This window comes from Lissotriton helveticus, chromosome 8, assembly GCF_964261635.1.
Source record: "Lissotriton helveticus chromosome 8, aLisHel1.1, whole genome shotgun sequence".
Lineage (NCBI taxonomy): Eukaryota > Metazoa > Chordata > Amphibia > Caudata > Salamandridae > Lissotriton > Lissotriton helveticus.
The window spans coordinates 1,314,948,860-1,314,969,296 of record NC_136069.1 but is presented as its reverse complement, the minus strand read 5'-3'; the positions used below and the strand labels follow the sequence as shown (position 1 = coordinate 1,314,969,296).

At 46.3% G+C, this 20,437-nt stretch overlaps 1 protein-coding gene across 8 annotated transcripts in view; it reads left to right on the top strand.

The window, feature by feature from the left end:
- The window catches only part of CASK (calcium/calmodulin dependent serine protein kinase), a 1,268,764-nt gene that overhangs the window by 959,667 nt on the left and 288,660 nt on the right, over positions 1-20,437 (top strand). The window lies entirely within an intron of this gene.

Sequence of the window (20,437 nt, the reverse complement as noted above, 5' to 3'; positions counted from 1 at the left end):
GTTGATATTGGGGGATTTCATGTACTGATGGAGAGGGCTACTAAGAGATTCTCGATCGCAATGGAAACAAAGAAAGACGAGTGCTTTCTTTATGATTTTAAAGATCAGCCGCGAAGACAGAACGATTCCCATCATTTACTTCATATGAAAGGAAGGTTTAAAAATTATGGCAACACCCAATTCTCTTCCAGCTGTACTACCCAGATTAAATAAAAAGTACAAGGCACCGGGCAAATCTCCTGCTTGCTTAATAGGACAACCTAAGACTGATTTTGTCGTCGCTCAAGCGGCTCAAAGACGTGCCAGGAACCCATCATCACCTATCTCAGCTCCACCTGATCGAGATGGCAGGCGCTTGGATTCCATCGGAAAGAAGGTCTCCACGATGGCTGCAACCACTGTAAGAGCTGCGAACTCCCTGGCAATACTAGGGAGAAACGACAGGCAGCTGTGGTCCAACATCTCCCCCAATGTTGAGATGTTATCAGAACCTGCAAGAATGGGAGCAAATCAGGTATTACGAGAGGGCGAGCTTGCTTCAGCAGAAAGAATTTATGCAACAGTAGACGTGGCGTCTACAGGCTCTAGACAGCTAGCAGGTGCTGCGGTGTTAAGAAGACAAGGATGGCTCAAGTCCACATAGTTTCGTCAAGAGGTCCAGACCAAGATAATTGACATGCCTTTTGATGGCGAGTTTCTCTTTGGCCAGCATGTTGATGAGCCTCTACAAGCCATAACGAAAGACACTGAAACAGCGCGATCTTTGGGTAGCCTGCAATTTCGCAAGTCGTCCTTTCGAGGGGCTAAAGGACGCGGATCTTTTTCAAACAGAGGAAACTACAGTCAGCAGAGGTCTTATCAAACCTCCCAATCCAACCAACGGTATCAACCCTACAGACAGCAGTCTTACGGACAAAGAGGTAACTCTTACAAGCAGTCCAGAAGAAAGTCCTCCTACCGTGGAAGAGATTCGAATAAAAATGAGTGAGATGCACTGCCTGCCACCATCTCTACCCTTCCCCCAGTCAAGAGTTGGAGGAAAAATATCCCAATACTACTCAAATTGGTCCGCAATTACTACAGACAAGTGGGTCCTGAATATAGTGGCCAGGGGTCACAGTTTAGAATTCGAGAAAATCCTCCCAAGGGCCCACCTCCAGCTCATATCAAGGAACTGTTCACCCAAATACGCTCAATGATTCGGAAGGGAGCGATCGAAAGAGTTCCTCATTTGCAGAAGGGAACGGGCTTTTACTCCAGATTCTTCCTCATAAGGAAAAAGTCGGGGGAATTGCATCCCATCCTTGACTTACGTGCCCTCAACAAATACTTAAAGAAGTTGACCTTCCGAATGTTAACACTTCAAGAAATACTCCAGCTTCTTTTAATGGGGGATCAAATGGCCACCCTCGATCTTCAAGACACTTACTTTCATGTGCCAAACCTCCCCAAGCACAGAAAATTTCTACGATTCAGAGTGGCTGGCAGGGATTTTCAGTTCAAAGTTCTCCCCTTTGGACTTCACTCAGCGCCCCTTGTTTTCACAAAAATGATAGCTCAGGTAGCAGCACATCTCCGCCTGGAGGGCATTAAAATCTTGCCTTACCTGGACGATTGCCTTATCAAGGCCAGTACTTTTGCAATGGCAAGTGCACATGTTCAGAGATGCCTGTCTCTTTTCCAATCGCTGGGTCTCTCCATCAATTTCGACAAATCTCATCTCATTCCATCTCAAAGAAAGCCTTTCTTGGGAGCCACATTTAATACCCATCTCGCTCAAGCCTTTGTCTCAAGAGAAATGCAACACAAGATCTGCAGGATGGCTCTCCAACTACAAGAAAGAGTTTGTTTCAGTTCGAAAGTACAAATCTTTCCTGGGGACGATCTCATCCTGCATCCCTCTAATACCCAACTGTCTTCTCAGAATGAGACCTCTACAAGAAGAGCTCAACCTCCAATGGTTGCAGGTTTCATGGTCGTTCGATGACATTATTCACATAACCCATCGTATGAAGGAGGGTTTTCAATGGTGGACTCAGGTAAAAGATTTACAGGAGGGATGCGCATTTCTGGCGGAAGTGCCAAGGTTTACCATCACCACGGATGCTTCCCTCGAGGGATGGGGAGCACACCTTCAGGGGATGACTGCTAACGGAAAGTGGAATGTAAAGCAAAGGAAGTGGCATATCAACCTCCTGGAGCTACAGGCCATATTCTTGGCCTTGAAATCTTTTCGAACAATCATACAGGAGTCATCAGTACTAATCCGAACAGACAATACAACAAGTATGCATTACTTAAACAAGGCGGGACAAAGTCAGCCCTTCTCTCCCAACAAGCCCAGGAGATTTGGGATTGGGCTCTGGGTCACGGGATCACTCTTTCAGCGGTCCATGTTCCCGGGATTTCCAATGTACTAGCAGATTCTCTCCACAGGGCAACAAGATCCAATCACGAATGAGAGATCCACCAACCGACGCTGGACCGAGTCTTTCAGAAGTGGGGGCACCCAGATCTGGACCTGTTTGCGACGTTTCAGAACCGCAAATGCCCACACTTTGCAAGCTGGCTTCCCCACAAACAATCATGTGGGAATGCGCTTTCGATGGATTGGTCTCAGATATATGCATACACCTTTCCTCAAATTCCGTTGGTTCCCAGGGTCATCCACAAAATGAAGATACAACCTTGTGGCATCATCCTCATTGCTCCCAGATGGCCTCGCCAATACTGGTTCACCGAGCTTCTCCTCTCGGAGTGCGAACCCATTCAGTTTCCACCAATACCGAACCTTTTAACCATCCAAGGGGGTCAAGTTTGCCACCCGGACTCAGCCTCCTTGAAATTAGCAGCTTGGCTCCTCAACACCTTGAGTTTGCACACTTAAATATTCCTGCGGATTGCCAAGAAGTCTTAGCCAATGCTAGAGCACCTGCAACGATTAAGACATACAAACTCAAATGGAAGAGATTGTGTGCTTGGTGTCATCCTGCTAACTTACATCCAATTTAGGCCAAGCCAGAACAGATCTTACCGTTCTTTCTGCATTTGGCTAAATCGGGGTTTTCACATTCCACGCTGGAAGTATTCTTGGCAGCCATTTCGAGGTTCCGTCAAGATGGCTCTAACTCTCTCTACTCAACTAGAGTGATTCAGCAATTTTTTAAAGGGCTTTTTTGAATGTTTCCATCTGTTCGGCGTCCGCCTCCATCCTGGCTTTTGAATGTAGTACTCACTCAGCTCATGCGCCATCCCTTTGAGCCTATTCATAAGGTAGATCTCAAATTCCTTACCTGGAAGGTTTCTCTTCTTCTAGCACTGACATCGGCACGTAGAGTCCGTAGCATTCAAACTTTTACTATCAAGTCTCCGTTTTTGCAATTCACTTCAAACTCAGTGGTGCTTCGTACCAATCCAAGCTACATGGCTAAAGTTCCATCCGACTTCCATCTTAACAAACCAGTAATTCTGAAGACATTCTTTCCCAATCCTCAAACGGTAACGGAGAAAGCCTTCCATTCCCTTGACATCAGAAGATGTCTAAAATTCTATCTACAAAGAACTGCTACATTACGTAAGACTGACCAGTTATTTGTAGAATATGGAAAGATACGTCAAGGATACTCTGTATCTAAACAGACTATAGCCCGTTGGGTGTCCTCAGCTATCAGTCTATGCCATCAGCAAGCAGGAAGGCCACTGCAATCATTGCCAAGGGCGCATTCTACGAGAGTGGTCTCCTCCTCGACAGCCCTTTTTGCTGGAGTGCCTCTTCATCATATCTGCAAAGCAGCAACCTGGTCCAGCAAGCATACCTTCACCAGGCACTACTGCTTAGATGCTGCCAGCGATGCAGATACTTCAGTGGGATGAGCAGTGCTTCGCAATCTTTTTAAATAAGGTGAGCCTCTGTTCTCCCTCCTCCTCTATGCTCTTCTAGACGCTTATTTTGCATGTCATTGTTGTTGGCAAAGCATGTGTATGCATTCTGATATAAGGAGAGTCTATGAGCAGGATGGTGTGTACTGCTATCTACTCTGATTCAGGCATGTGAATCTATGAAAGACACCCCAATACTGGAGAAGAACAATAGTTACTTACCTGTAATCTGTGGTTCTCCAGTATTGGTGTCTTTCATAGATTCACATGCACCCGCCCACCTCCCCTCAGAGGCTCCTCAGGCGATAATGTTGGTTTCACTCCTGTGCGAGAAAATCTGAGAGCCTGAGCCTCTGAGGAGAACATTCTGGTGGGTGCTGTCGCCTGATTGGCTGTAGTTTGGTCTATACAAAATGACTAGGATACTTTACTTCCTGGTTGGTTATTACCAAGGGTTTTGGTTTATTATAGGCAAATTATTGCTTTTTTATGTACCGTGGGACTCCCACTCCGACGACGGGGAATGATTCAGGCATGTGAATCTTTGAAAGACACCAATACTGGAGAACCACTGATTACAGGTAAGTAACTATTGTTCATCTCCTGTTGGTTACTTTTGCATCTTTCATTGCAATGCTCACATTCCATGCTGCCTTCGCTGTCCTCAACCATTTCACTGCTGTTCTCAACCATTCCATTCCCGGTCATCTCTGAACCACACTCCACCAACAACCAATCGGAATTATAAATAACAATAAGGAATTAATGCCTTAGTAAACAATCTTACCCAGGTAGTTTAAGCAGTGAAACATATGTACCACAGCTATGATACTAAATTAACAGAAGTACTCACTGGTGTGCGTATCGTTGAAAAATGTTTGAATTAAATAATATGTTTCACCTTCTAAAGAAATAAATTGAATGGTGAACGCGGTCCCTTTGGTTTGTTTGCACCTTTCTTCTTTTTCATTAACTGTACAACTTGTATATTGAGTATTGTGAACCGCTAGAAATTGAATTGCTTTTGTAGTTCACCCATACAATTGTCTAAACCAGATAGGATCGATTCATGGATCACCGTCAGGTGCAGCAGGCTTCAGGGTCTGCACGCCAGCTCAGCAGGGCCTTGTAGGATTGTAGGATTGGGCGTACTGCGCGGCCTGGCAGGACCTGGTGGTCCCAGCCTCAGGCTCACCCGTGACCCTTGTAGCCATGGGGCCTCAGAGGGGTGCCAGCCACAGCGTGCTGCCCCAGCTGGTGTGCCTCCTCTGCATCCCCCGAACGGGGGATGACACCTTCCCCCAGCCACTCAGGACAACTCTCCTTGCCCAGGATTTGCCATTTAATGCAATAAAATATCTTTAACCACGCTGATGGAATCGGCCTCTGTTCTTTGGTACACTGATAATCCAGAGTTTGCGATATATATATATATATATATATATATATATATATATATATATATATATTTCACTCCTTCCTGCTTCTCCAGGCACGGCATGCAGGACACAAAGACCACCACACAGCTCATCCAGTACAACAGGTCAGTTTATTATCACCTTGATTCTCCCTCTGGCATGACGCGTTTCGGGTATGGACTACCCTTGATCATATATATATATATATCAGGCGCGTCGGCCGGGCCGTGATGGAACCTCTCCGTCATTAGCACAGCGCGTCCGTGGCTGGTGACGGAGTGGTTCGGTCACCAGCATCAAAGGGTTAAGTGAGATCTCACATATCTTCCCTGATATACTTCAACAGGAGCAGCCTGGCAGTTGATTCCCCTGTGTTCTACTGGAGCTTCCCAGAGTGTTCTAAAGAACAACTATAGCTCTAACAGTCTTACTTATGACAACATTATGGCACACCTGAAGCTATCTTGATTGGAATAAACTGGTAACACTTAAAACATTTAACTTAAAAAGGAACAAAATGAGGGGGTTCATTTTGTCATAGAAATTATGGTTAGTGTTGTAGAAAGAAAAATTAGGGCATGTTTTAAGAGAGATCTCAAATCCTCTTCTATTTAATTTGAAAATTCTGACATGCAGACTGAACAATCACTTTCAATACCAGCAGTAGACTTCCAGTTAACTCCCTGGTGAGCACTACCCCCTACACTACTCAAACACCCCTGCCCTACCCTAAACCCTAAAACACCACCCCCAGCATGAGCCCCTACACTACACAAACACTACTGCACTATCCTAAACCCTAAAACACTACCCCCTACAGTAGACAAACACCACTGCGCTTCCCTGAACCCTAAAACACTACCCCCAGCATGACCCTTGTGCTACCTAAACACCACTGCACTACCATTAACCCTAAAACACTACCCCTAGCATGACCCCCTACACAACACAAACACCACTGCACTACCCTAAAACACTACCCCCTGCACTACACAATTACCACTGCACTAACCTAAACCACTACCCCCAGCATGACCCCTACACTACCCAAACACCACTGCACCACCCTAAACTCTAAATCAACCCCTACTGTGACCCCCTACACTACTCAAACACCACTGCACTACCCTAAATCTACCCCAGCAAAACCCCCTACACTACCCAAACACCACTGCACTACCCTAAAACACTACCCCAGCACGAACCCTACACTACACAAACACCACTGCACTACCCTAAACTCCAAATCTACCCCCAGCACGACCTCCTACAGTACATAAACACCACTGCACTTCCCTAAACCCTAAAACACTACCCCCTGCACGACCCCCTACACTACCAAAACACCACTTCACTACCCTAAACCCTAAAACACTACCCCAAGCACGACAGACACCATTGCACAACCCTAAAACACTACCCCCAGCACGAACCCCTACACTACACAAACACCACTGCACTACCCTAAATCTACCCCTGGGATGGTGCAATGAGCTAAAAAATGGTGTTGGATCTAGCCCTGATCTTTTGACTGGGTGAGAGTATTCTGCTTAATTCAGAGACTCTGTCCCTCACCACCCCTTGTTGTAAATATTTTTGTCCACCCTAAGCGTGGAAGGGTATACTCAGACATGAGTCCCTTGCTCATTGCACCATCAGGATTCAAGCAAGCCGGGCCGAAGACGGCTGTAATGCCAGAAACCGGTCCCCGGAAGCTTGTTTCCTTCCCAGTGTAAGAATTGGCTTTTGTAGTTTGGTTTGCCCTGTTCCCATCATGCACTGGGACAGGAACAGACTAATTTGCATACAGCCAGGTTCTGAAACTGGGATGGTGCAATGAGCTAAAAAACGGTGTTGGATCTAGCCCTGATCTTTTGACTGGGTGAGAGTATTCTGCTTAATTCAGAGACTCTGTCCCTCACCACCCCTTGTTGTAAATATTTTTGTCCACCCTAAGCGTGGAAGGGTATACTCAGACATGAGTCCCTTGCTCATTGCACCATCAGGATTCAAGCAAGCCGGGCCGAAGACGGCTGTAATGCCAGAAACCGGTCCCCGGAAGCTTGTTTCCTTCCCAGTGTAAGAATTGGCTTTTGTAGTTTGGTTTGCCCTGTTCCCATCATGCACTAGGACAGGAACAGACTAATTTGCATACAGCCAGGTTCTGAAACTGGGATGGTGCAATGAGCTAAAAAACGGTGTTGGATCTAGCCCTGATCTTTTGACTGGGTGAGAGTATTCTGCTTAATTCAGAGACTCTGTCCCTCACCACCCCTTGTTGTAAATATTTTTGTCCACCCTAAGCGTGGAAGGGTATACTCAGACATGAGTCCCTTGCTCATTGCACCATCAGGATTCAAGCAAGCCGGGCCGAAGACGGCTGTAATGCCAGAAACCGGTCGCCGGAAGCTTGTTTCCTTCCCAGTGTAAGAATTGGCTTTTGTAGTTTGGTTTGCCCTGTTCCCATCATGCACTGGGACAGGAACAGACTAATTTGCATACAGCCAGGTTCTGAAACTGGGATGGTGCAATGAGCTAAAAAACGGTGTTGGATCTAGCCCTGATCTTTTGACTGGGTGAGAGTATTCTGCTTAATTCAGAGACTCTGTCCCTCACCACCCCTTGTTGTAAATATTTTTGTCCACCCTAAGCGTGGAAGGGTATACTCAGACATGAGTCCCTTGCTCATTGCACCATCAGGATTCAAGCAAGCCGGGCCGAAGACGGCTGTAATGCCAGAAACCGGTCCCCGGAAGCTTGTTTCCTTCCCAGTGTAAGAATTGGCTTTTGTAGTTTGGTTTGCCCTGTTCCCATCATGCACTGGGACAGGAACAGACTAATTTGCATACAGCCAGGTTCTGAAACTGGGATGGTGCAATGAGCTAAAAAACGGTGTTGGATCTAGCCCTGATCTTTTGACTGGGTGAGAGTATTCTGCTTAATTCAGAGACTCTGTCCCTCACCACCCCTTGTTGTAAATATTTTTGTCCACCCTAAGCGTGGAAGGGTATACTCAGACATGAGTCCCTTGCTCATTGCACCATCAGGATTCAAGCAAGCCGGGCCGAAGACAGCTGTAATGCCAGAAACCGGTCCCCGGAAGCTTGTTTCCTTCCCAGTGTAAGAATTGGCTTTTGTAGTTTGGTTTGCCCTGTTCCCATCATGCACTGGGACAGGAACAGACTAATTTGCATACAGCCAGGTTCTGAAACTGGGATGGTGCAATGAGCTAAAAAACGGTGTTGGATCTAGCCCTGATCTTTTGACTGGGTGAGAGTATTCTGCTTAATTCAGAGACTCTGTCCCTCACCACCCCTTGTTGTAAATATTTTTGTCCACCCTAAGCGTGGAAGGGTATACTCAGACATGAGTCCCTTGCTCATTGCACCATCAGGATTCAAGCAAGCCGGGCCGAAGACGGCTGTAATGCCAGAAACCGGTCCCCGGAAGCTTGTTTCCTTCCCAGTGTAAGAATTGGCTTTCGTAGTTTGGTTTGCCCTGTTCCCATCATGCACTGGGACAGGAACAGACTAATTTGCATACAGCCAGGTTCTGAAACTGGGATGGTGCAATGAGCTAAAAAACGGTGTTGGATCTAGCCCTGATCTTTTGACTGGGTGAGAGTATTCTGCTTAATTCAGAGACTCTGTCCCTCACCACCCCTTGTTGTAAATATTTTTGTCCACCCTAAGCGTGGAAGGGTATACTCAGACATGAGTCCCTTGCTCATTGCACCATCAGGATTCAAGCAAGCCGGGCCGAAGACGGCTGTAATGCCAGAAACCGGTCCCCGGAAGCTTGTTTACTACCCAGTGTAAGAATTGGCTTTTGTAGTTTGGTTTGCCCTGTTCCCATCATGCACTGGGACAGGAACAGACTAATTTGCATACAGCCAGGTTCTGAAACTGGGATGGTGCAATGAGCTAAAAAACGGTGTTGGATCCAGCCCTGATCTTTTGACTGGGTGAGAGTATTCTGCTTAATTCAGAGACTCTGTCCCTCACCACCCCTTGTTGTAAATACTAAATCTACCCCCAGCACGACCCCCTACACGACCCATTCACCACTGCACTACCCTAAACCCTAAAACACTACCCCAGCACGACCCCCTACACTACCCCAACACCATTGCACTACCCTAAACTCTAAATCTACCCCCAGCACGACCCCCTACACTACATAAAAAACACTGCACTACCCTAAACACTAATTCTACCCCCGGCACTACCCCCTACACTGCACAAACACCATTGCACTACCCTAAACTCTAAAACACTACCCCCAGCACGACCACCTACACTACCCATTCACCACTGCGCTACCCTAAACCCTAAAACACTACCCCCGGCACGACCCCTTACACTACCCAAACACTACTGCACTACCCTAAACCCTAAAACACTACCCCCGGCACAACCCCCTACACTACCCAAACACCACTGTGCTAACCTAAACACTAAAACACTACCCCCGGCACGACCCCTACACTACACAAACACCACTGCACTACCCTAAACCTACCCCCAGTACGACCACCTACACTACCCATTCATCACTGCGCTACCCTAAACCCTAAAACACTACCCCCGGCACGATCCCCTACACTACCCAAACACCACTGCGCTACCCTAAACCCTAAAACACTACCCCCGGCACGACCCCTACACTACACAAACACCACTGCACTACCCTAAACCTACCCCCAGCACGACCACCTACACTATCCATTCACCACTGCGCTACCCTAAACCCTAAAACACTACCCCCGGCACAACCCCCTACACTACCCAAACAACACTACGCTACCCTAAAGCCTAAACCACTACCCCCGCACGACCCCCTACACTACCCAAACACCACTGCGCTACCCTACACCCTAAAACACTACCCCCGGCACGACCCCTACACTACCAAAACACCACTTCACTACCCTAAACCCTAAAACACTACCCCAAGCACGACAGACACCATTGCACAACCCTAAAACACTACCCTCAGCACGAACCCCTACACTACACAAACACCACTGTACTACCCTAAAAGACTATCTCAGCATGATCCCCTACACTACACAAACACCACTGCACTACCCTAAACTCTAAAACACTTCCCCCAGCACGACCACCTACACTACCCATTCACCACTGCGCTACCCTAAACCCTAAAACACTACCCCCGGCACAACCCCCTACACTACCCAAACACCACTGTGCTAACCTAAACCCTAAAACACTACCCCCGGCACAACCCCTACACTACACAAACACCACTGCACTACCCTAAACCTACCCCCAGCACGACCACCTACACTACCCATTCATTACTGCGCTACCCTAAAACACTACCCCCGGCACGACCCCCTACACTACCCAAACACCACTGCGCTGCCCTAAACCCTAAAACACTACCCCTGGCACGACCCCCTACACTACCCAAACACCACTGTGCTAACCTAAACCCTAAAACACTACCCCCGGCACGACCCCTACACTACACAAACACCACTGCACTACCCTAAACCTACCCCCAGCACGATCACCTACACTACCCATTCATCACTGCGCTACCCTAAACCCTAAAACACTACCCCCGGCACGACCCCCTACACTACCCAAACGCCACTGCGCTACCCTAAACCCTAAAACACTACCCCCGGCACGACCCCCTACACTACCCAAACACCACTGTGCTAACCTAAACCCTAAAACACTACCCCCGGCACGACCCCTACACTACACAAACACCACTGCACTACCCTTAACCTACCCCCAGCACGACCACCTACACTACCCATTCACCACTGCGCTACCCTAAACCCTAAAACACTACCCCCGGCACGACCCCCTACACTACCCAAACAACACTACGCTACCCTAAAGCCTAAACCACTACCCCCGGCACGACCCCCTACACTACCCAAACACCACTGCACTACCCTAAACCCTAAAACACTACCCCCGGCACGACCCCCTACACTACCCAAACACCACTGTGCTAACCTAAACCCTAAAACACTACCCCCGGCACGACCCGTACACTACCCAAACACCACTGCCCTGTGGTGCGTTTTAAGTTGAGGAATTAATTCCTCTTCAATCTTGAGGGTCCCTGGGGGCCAACTAGCCCACCAGGTACCTCCAGTATGTGCCAGGGAGCTGCTTTGCAGAGAGGTGTTCTGAGGCCACGCCCCTTTTTGCACCTCTCTGCAACGCAGCTCTGTGGCGCTTACTGGAGGTAGCTGGAGGGCTAGTTGCACCCCAGGGACCCTCAGTATTCAAGGGGAGTTAATCCCCCAATTTAAAACTTGCCATGGGGTGTGTTTGCACAGTGGTGAAGGGAGGGGGCTGACCTGAGTTCACTTGTGTGCAAATACACCCTGTGGCGCGGTTTAAGTTGGGGAATGTATTCCTTGTCAATCCTGAGGGTCCCTGGGGGCCAACTAGCCCACCAGGTACCTCCAGTGTGTGCCACGGAGCTGCGTTGCAGAGTGTTGTAAAAACGGGCGTGGCCTCTGAACATCTCTCTGCAATGCAGTCTCCTGGCGCATACTGGAGGTACCTGGTGGAAATTAATTCTCTAACGTAAAACGTGCCATAGGCCGTGTTTGCAGACATATCACCTCAGGCCACGCCCCCTTCCTTCACCACTTTGCAAACACGCCCTGTGGCGCCTTTTAAGTTGGGGAATTAATTATCTTTCAATACTGAGGGTCCCTGAGGGCCAAATAGCCCAACAGGTATCTCTAGTATGCGCCAGGGAGCTGTGTTCCAGACAGGTGTTCAGAGGTCACGGCCCTTTTTACACCTCTCTGCAACGCAGCTCTGTGGCACTTACTGGAGGTACCTAGTGGGCTAGTTTGACCCTAGGGACACTTAGGATTGAAGGGGACTTAATCTCTCAACTTAGAACGGTGACAGGGTGTGTTTACACAATGGTGAAAAGGATGGGACAGGGCCTGACGTGATGTGTGCAAACACGCCCTGTGGCGCGTTTTAAGTTGGGGAAAAAATTCCACTTCAAACCTGAGGGACCGGGGGGCCAAGTAGCCCAGCAGGTGCTTCCAGGAAGCGCCACTGCGCTGCGTTGCAGAGAGGTGGTGCAGGCTGTGCCCCTTTTTACATCTCTCTGCTAGGCAGCTCTGGCGCTTACTGGATGTACTACAAATTCCGATATACTTACCTGTTATCAGGAGAGACCTCAGTGCTGCATCTTTGAGCCCAGTACTGACCCTGAAAAGTAATTCTAACCATACTTACCAGTAACTTGAATTTCCTTCCATAGGCTAACATTGACTGGTTTCACTTGGAAATTCTTCTAAGTGTGGAGTTTTGGAACTTTAAAATATTCATCTAAAATCAGCCGTACTACGAATTCAGATTTACTCACCTGTTATCAGGAGAGAACCCAGTGCTGCATCTTTTAGCCCAGCACTGACCCTGAAAAGTATTTCTAACCGTACTTACCAGTAACTTGTATTTCCTTCCATAGGAATCCATTGTCTGATTTTCACCAGAAAAGTTTCTAAGTGTCTATTTTTACAAACTTAAAATATTCCTTAAAAATCACCTGTATAACTTAAACACATTCTTTCAACTGTTTACATGAGATGCACCAGTGCTGGATACAGGATCCACCACTGAGTAAGAAAAAGTAATGATAACACTACTTACCTGCTAAGTGAATTTCCTCCCATAGGATAACATTGGTATTTCTATGTGAAAACGTTTTTGTGTCAACTTTTAAAATACAATAATATTCCTTAAAAATCACTACTGTAACCAAAACGCTTTTACTCAACTGTTTACAGGAGATGTCCAAGGACTGAATCTAGGATCCAGTCCTGTGGTTAGAAAAGTAATCCATAAAGTAACTAATTAAGTTTAGCTAGAAATTCACATTGAGCTCAATGTTGCATTGTATTTGAAATTGTGTTGCCCATTGCAGCAACTGTAAGTACTGTACTTAAGTCTATTGCCTATTTCAAAAGTATTTCAACTAAAGTAATTAATTCTGAGAAGGTATATTTTGTAATGTATAATGTAATTATAATTTAATTTAAAAATTAAAATATCTACTATTTACACATCTTTGAACAGTCACACACACCTCTCATCCAACTACATACACATTCACTATCCCATACAAATACTCACTTAACTAATTAATAAGTAATATAGACTTCCAAATAGCTGGTAACCAACTTATGTAGTAGTTTACACAACAAGAGATAGCATGATATAGATATTCACACTGTTTAATCACTATCCCATATATGTAGAGAAACACTTTAAATTAGTCACTTAGACTGCCAATCACAGTGCTACTAAATCCTCCATCCAGACACTTATACATCCATTTAGTCTTCAATGCACATTGCTATATATATAATACTTATTTAAATATCAAACCAAACCACATTCACTGGATGATGTCATCAGTAATGTCATCAGTGATGTCACTGACCATATCATGAATGATGTAATATGTGACATCATCAGCAGTGGATTGCGGGCGCGCGAGTTATAGTTAGTACAACTAAGTATATCCGAGGAATATATATATATTTATATATATCAATCATTTGTAAAGCGCACTACATACCCACGAGGGTCTCAAGGCGCTGGGGGGAAGGGGAGGCGCTACTGATCGAACAGCCAGGTCTTGAGTATCCTCCTGAAGGTCAGCAGGTCTTGGGTCTGTCGTAGGCTCAGTGGGACGGTGTTCCATGTCTTGGCGGCGAGGTGGGAGAAGGATCTCCCACTGGTGGTTGTTCTTCGGATGCGCGGGACGGTGGCGAGTGAGAGGTCGGCGGAGCGTAGCTGGCGGTTGGGGATGTAGAAGGAGAGCGATTCTGTTTAGGTAGGCTGGGCCTGTCTTGTGTGCGTGGGTGAGGAGCTTGAAGGATATCCTCTTGTTGACGGGGAGCCAGTGAAGGTTTATCAGGTGGGGGGCGATGTGGCCGAGGCATGGTACGTCGAGCATCAGTCGTGCCGAGGCGTTTTGGATGCGTTGTAGTAGTTTGATAAGCTTGTTCAGGGCTCCCGCGTAGAGGGCGTTTCCGTAGTCAAGTCTGCTGCTGACGAGGGCCTGGGTGACTGTCTTTCTTGTATCTGTCGGGATCTATCTGTAGAACTTGCGGAGGGTGTTTTTAGCAGGAGGAGGAGATGGCGTTGACTTGCTTGGTCATTAAGAGCGTTGAGTCGAGGATGATTCCCAAGTTGCGTGCATGGTCGGTGGGTGTCGGGGCTGCCCCCAGTGCCGTCGGCCACCAGGAGTCATCCCAGGCTGAAGGGTTGGAGCCGAGGATGAGGACTTCCGTCTTGTCAGAGTTCAGCTTCAGACGGCTGGTCTTCATCCAGTCGGCGACGGCCTTCATTCCTTTGTGGAGGTTTGCTTTGGCTGTGACGGGGCCCTTGGTGAGGGAGAGGATCAGCTGAGTGTCGTCGGCGTAGGAGATTATGTTGAGGTGAAAAAAGCGACCACTGGACTCACCAGCTCCTCATTCAAAGAAGAAGGACATAGCTACGTCTCCCTTAAGACTGCCTTCCCCTTCCCTTTCACCTGTACCATCACCATATCCTCCCATACCACAAGATTCCCCAGCATCCTCTTTTATACCAGACGATGACAACAGGGATGATAGCTCTGATGATATGGGGGGGTAACATACCTGATCCAGCTACTCCTACAGGATCACCTGACCCATCGGATGATTGTACCACCCCAGATGTCCCAAATGTCCCTCAGGATGACATATACCCCTCAAGGCCTTCCCCACCAGAAGACACTATGGGTTTCAATCAATTAATTCACAGAGCTGCGCACTACCATGGGGTAGACATGCACACATACCCTATAGATGAAGACTTCCTAATGGATACCTTTGATAATGCGCAAAGGTCCTCATCCATTTTACCAATGCTTAATGGAGTGATTAAGCATGCTCCTAAAGTCTTCATGGACCCAGTCAGAACTCTGGTCATTAACCCTCGTATAGAGAAAAAATATAAAGCTGCCCCCTCAGACCCAGCATATATTAAAGGTCCAGTACCGCTAGACTCACTTGTAGTTTGCAATGCACGCAAGAGAGCAAACTCACAAACATCAGGGGAAGCTCCACCACCAGACAAAGAGTCTAAGCTACTTGACGCATCAGGGAAAAGAACGGCGTCTCAAACAGCAAACATGTGGTGTATTGCCAATACACAAGCATTATTAGCCAGATACGACAGGGCACATTATGCAAATTAGAATCACTAATGAGGCACCTCCCTGATAAATACAAGGATAGAGCAAATGAGCTCATCCAAGAGGGAAAAAATATTACAAACACCTCTATTCGGTGTGCACTTGATGCAGCAGATACTGCCTCTAGGGCAGTTAACACCAGCATTTTATTACGTAGACACGCCTGGCTACGCATATCAGGGTTCAAGCCTGAAGTACAAAGTGCCATTCTTAATCAACCCGTTGATGAGCAACACCTATTCGGACCTAACGTAAATGTATCACTTGAAAAAATGAAAAAGGATACAGATACCGCAAAATCTATGGGAGCCCTGCAGTCGCAGGCTCCCAGACGTTCATTTTGACGCTTATCCTATCGAGGTGCCACCTGGGGATACTCTTCAGACACACCTTCTACCTCATACAAAGCCCCTACACTGTCCACTTAAAGCAAGGGCGACCAAAGGGGTGGGTACAGGGGTAACAATAACAAAGGCAGAGGTAAAAATAACAACTCCCGCTTTGCCTCTACCCCTGCCCAATGACTCCCTTCCCCTTCCCCCATCCCATTCCACTCCTGTTGGGGGAAGACTTCAACAATACCTGCCAGCCTGGGAAAACATCACATCAGACAGGTGGGTGCTTCAAATAATTCAATCAGGTTACTGTCTAGAACTAACATCCACCCCCCCTAACATACCACCCAAGCAGCATCCAATGTCACAAGAACATTTAACACTGCTCAGACAGGAGGTAATATCTCTCCTGCAGAAAAATGCAATAGAAATAGTTCCAGAGCATCAGAAAAACAAAGGAGTATACTCACTATATTTCCTAATACAAAAGAAGGATGTATCTAAGACCCATCCTAGACCTCAGACCTCTAAACATTTACATACAGTCGGATCATTTTCACATGGTCACAGTCCAACAAGTCCTTCCACTTCTGGTACTAAACTACTTCCTTGCCACCCTAGATCTCAAGGATGCCTACAATCATATTTCCATCCACACAGCGCACAGAAAATATCTCAGATTTGTGCTAAACGGGCAGCACTACCAGTTCAAAGTGCTCTCATTCGGAGTCACAACAGCGCCAAGGGTGTTTACAAAATGCCTAGCAGTAGTAGCAGCACACTTAAGACGACAATATATTCATGTCTTCCCATATCTAGACGACTGGCTCATAAAAGCCAGCTCATACAGCCAGTGTGTACAACACACTCATGCTACTATTCAACTGCTTCACGACTTGGGATTCACAGTAAATCACACCAAATCGCATCTGCAACCCTCGCACATACAGCAGTATCTCGGCGCTACAATAAACACCCAACTATCACTAGCTTATCCCTCTCCAGGCAGGATAACAAGTGTACAAACTCTCCTAACAAAATTCAAACCGCAACACTCGCTACCAGCTCGATTGTTCATGCAGCTCATAGGAATGATGGCATCCTGCATGTTTGTAGTACCTCACGCAAGACTGCAAATGCGTCCACTTCAAGAGTGCCTAGCACGCCAATGGAACCAGGCTCAAGGTCAACTAACAGATCTAGTGTTGGTAGACGGTCGGACTCATCGTTCTCTGCAATGGTGGAACAACAAAAACCTTTCCAAAGGGCGACCGTTTCTAGAGCCAGTTCCTCACATAGTTATGACAGCGGACGCATCGCTCTTCGGCTGGGGAGCTCACATACTGCATCACACCATGCAAGGCAGGTGGACACCGCAACAAAGGTTACTTCACATCAACCACTTGGAGTTACTAGCTTTATTTCTAGCCCTAAAAGCATTCCAAATGCAAGTGTCAGGCAAAGCTGTCTAAGTCCGCACAGGCAATATGACAGCTATGTACTAAATAAACAAAAAAGGGGAACACACTCTCTGCAGCTCTCTGTTAGCACAGCTGATATGGAGATGGGCTATCCCACTAAAGATCTTTCTCTTAGCGCAACACGTCCCAGGAGTACAAAACACTATGGCAGATCTGCTAAGTTGACAAACACAGCAGATCATGAATGGGAACTTCATCCGCAAGTTTTTCATCCGTTCTTTCAAATGTGGGGACAACCTCAGATAGACCTCTTCGCCACCCACGAAAACGCAAAATGCCCAAACTTTGCCGCCAGATACCCACACCCATTGTCCAAAGGCAATACGATATGAATGAACTGGTCAAAACTATTTGCGTACGCTTTTCCTCCTCTCCCACTACTTCCTTTAGTGGTACGCAAACTACAGCAACATTCCCTGACGCTCATTCTAGTCGCTCCAACTTGGGCCAGACAACCGTGGTACACCACGCTGTTGCAGAAGTCTGTAGTACCACACCAAAAACTAAACCTATCTCCACGACTATTAACACAGAACCATGGAGAGATGAGACACCTGGACCCAGCTCAGCTCAACCTAGCGATCTGGCTCCTGAGGGCATAGAGTTTGGTTACCTCAACCTTCCTCCAGAATGTATGACCATTATCAAAGAAGCTAGACGTCCCACTACTAGAGCATGTTATGCTGCTAAGTGGAAACGGTTTGTCATATACTGCCAAAACAACCAAACAAACCCTTTAGACGTGTCTATTCAACACATCATAGGATATCTATTACACCTTCAAAAGTGTAGCTTAGCCTATACATCTATCAGACTACACCTCACTGCCATTGCAGCATACTTACAAAATAGACAACATCTATCTCTTTTTAGAGTACCAGCTATAAAAGCTTTCATGGAAGGACTTAAAAGGATAATTCCTCCCAGAACGCCACCTGCACCAGTGTGGAACTTAAACATTGTTCTCACAAGATTAATGGGACCCCCCTTTGAATCATTACATAAATGTGAATTGGAATTCCTAACCTGGAAAGAAGCTTTCCTAGTAGCTATTACTTCTCTCAGACGGGTTCGTGAACTACAAGCATTTACCATTCAAGAACCCTTTCTGCAAATGCATCATAATAAAGTGGTTCTTCGTACTATTCCTAAATTCCTTCCTAAAGTCATTTCGCCATTCCATCTAAATCAATCAGTTGAGCTGCCCGTATTCTTCTCGCAGCCACAAACAGTCGCAGAAAGAGCTCTACACACCTTAGACGTCAAAAGAGCATTACTGTACTATATCGAAAGGACACAAACTTTTCGTAAAACAAAACCACTTTTTGTGTCTTTTTCACCGCCACATAAAGGCAACCCCATATCAAAATCAGGGATCGCTAAATGGATTTTTAAATGCATACAAATATGCTACCACAAAGCCAAATGTACATTAACAATTCCTCCAAAAGCCCATTCTACAAGGAAAATAGGAGCTTCAATGGCATTCTTAGGAAACATTCCCCTAGAAGATATATGCAAATCAGCTACGTGGCTTACACCGCACACATTCACAAAGCATTACTGTGTAGATGTGCAAACTAAACAACAAGCCACTGTGGGCCAGGCTGTACTAAAAACACTGTTTCAAACAACTGCAACAGATACTGGTGGTCGCCGCTATGTGTGGGTACTGCTATACAATCTATGCATAGTGTGTAATCTGCAGCTCATATGCCTCGAACGGAAAATGCTACTTACCAGTATGCATCTGTTCTTGGCATGTAGAGCTGCAGAGTTACACACGCCCACCCGCCTCCCCGGCTACCTTTATCTGTTCCAGTATTATCTTATTTAGATACAAATAACACCTCTTGTACAGCTCCATCACTTCCCTAATGGCGAAAAACAATCTGGGGATGGAGCCGATGCCCATGCACAGTATCATCCAAAGGAGGAGTCACCTATCCAGTGACTTCCAAAGACTTTTCTACAACAAAACAAACTGCAAACATCCGGGCCCAACACTAGGTGGCCATCTATGCATAGTGTGTAACTCTGCAGCTCTACATGCCAAGAACAGATGCATACTGGTAAGTAGCATTTTCCATATATATCTTGCTCAGGGCCTAAACAGTGTGCTCAATTACCTTATAAATCAAACGTGAAACCGTAGACATAGGAAACATGCACGCTCCATTTGTGCTTGCCTTTACAAAAACGTTTCAATTTCTCAGAATTGTCTAAAGACGCAAGTGTGAAAAATGAAGATCAAATTCGAAATACAACTTAATCACCTTAACGCGAATATGCTCCACATATTTCAGGTGTGCCATCAGGGAATTAAGGGAAAGCAGGCTAAATACAAGCACGATAGGGGCTAATTATCCTCGTCGGGGAGGAAGATTATCTAGTGTCAGAAGGGTTCACCTTGGTAAACACAATGATTGTCATTGTGTGCGCTTTGAAAGAGTAAAGGCTGAATATCCCCCAAAGTGGAGAAAAACAAATTGATGCTCGCATGAGGGAAGCATGTGTGCTTGCAACCAAGTTGAAAGTTCAAGCCAATACTGTTTAATATTAGTGATGCCCACATCAATGCTGAAACATACAGGTTGCAATTTGGTATTAAACTAGACAAAATACAATAAGCACTAAATACATGGCAAATTGGAAATAGATGCAAAACAAAACGATAGAAATTGAAAACATAGCAACATATCCCAGCCCAGTGGCTTCAGACTTCTGTAGCATGGCGCGCACATTTCTTTTCACATTTCAGGGACAAACAGGAACTTAAGAGAAAAGAAAGACATTGGCAATGTATAATGAGCACGATAGGTGCAATAAAGCCTAAAACTATGACAAAATGTCCCCGCCTAATGATAAATCAACGCGTGTAAAATGAAGGTAAGACGTTGGTAATGTATAATGAGCACGATCAGTGCTATAAAGCATAAAAACGTGGCAAAATGTCCCTGCCTATATATAAAATATTTTTTCACACATTCTATTCATGTGAATTTATAAATGAGTTTTTTATGTTTCAAATTCATGAAGCATTTATGCGAAACGCTCGGGTACAGAAATGAAAGTA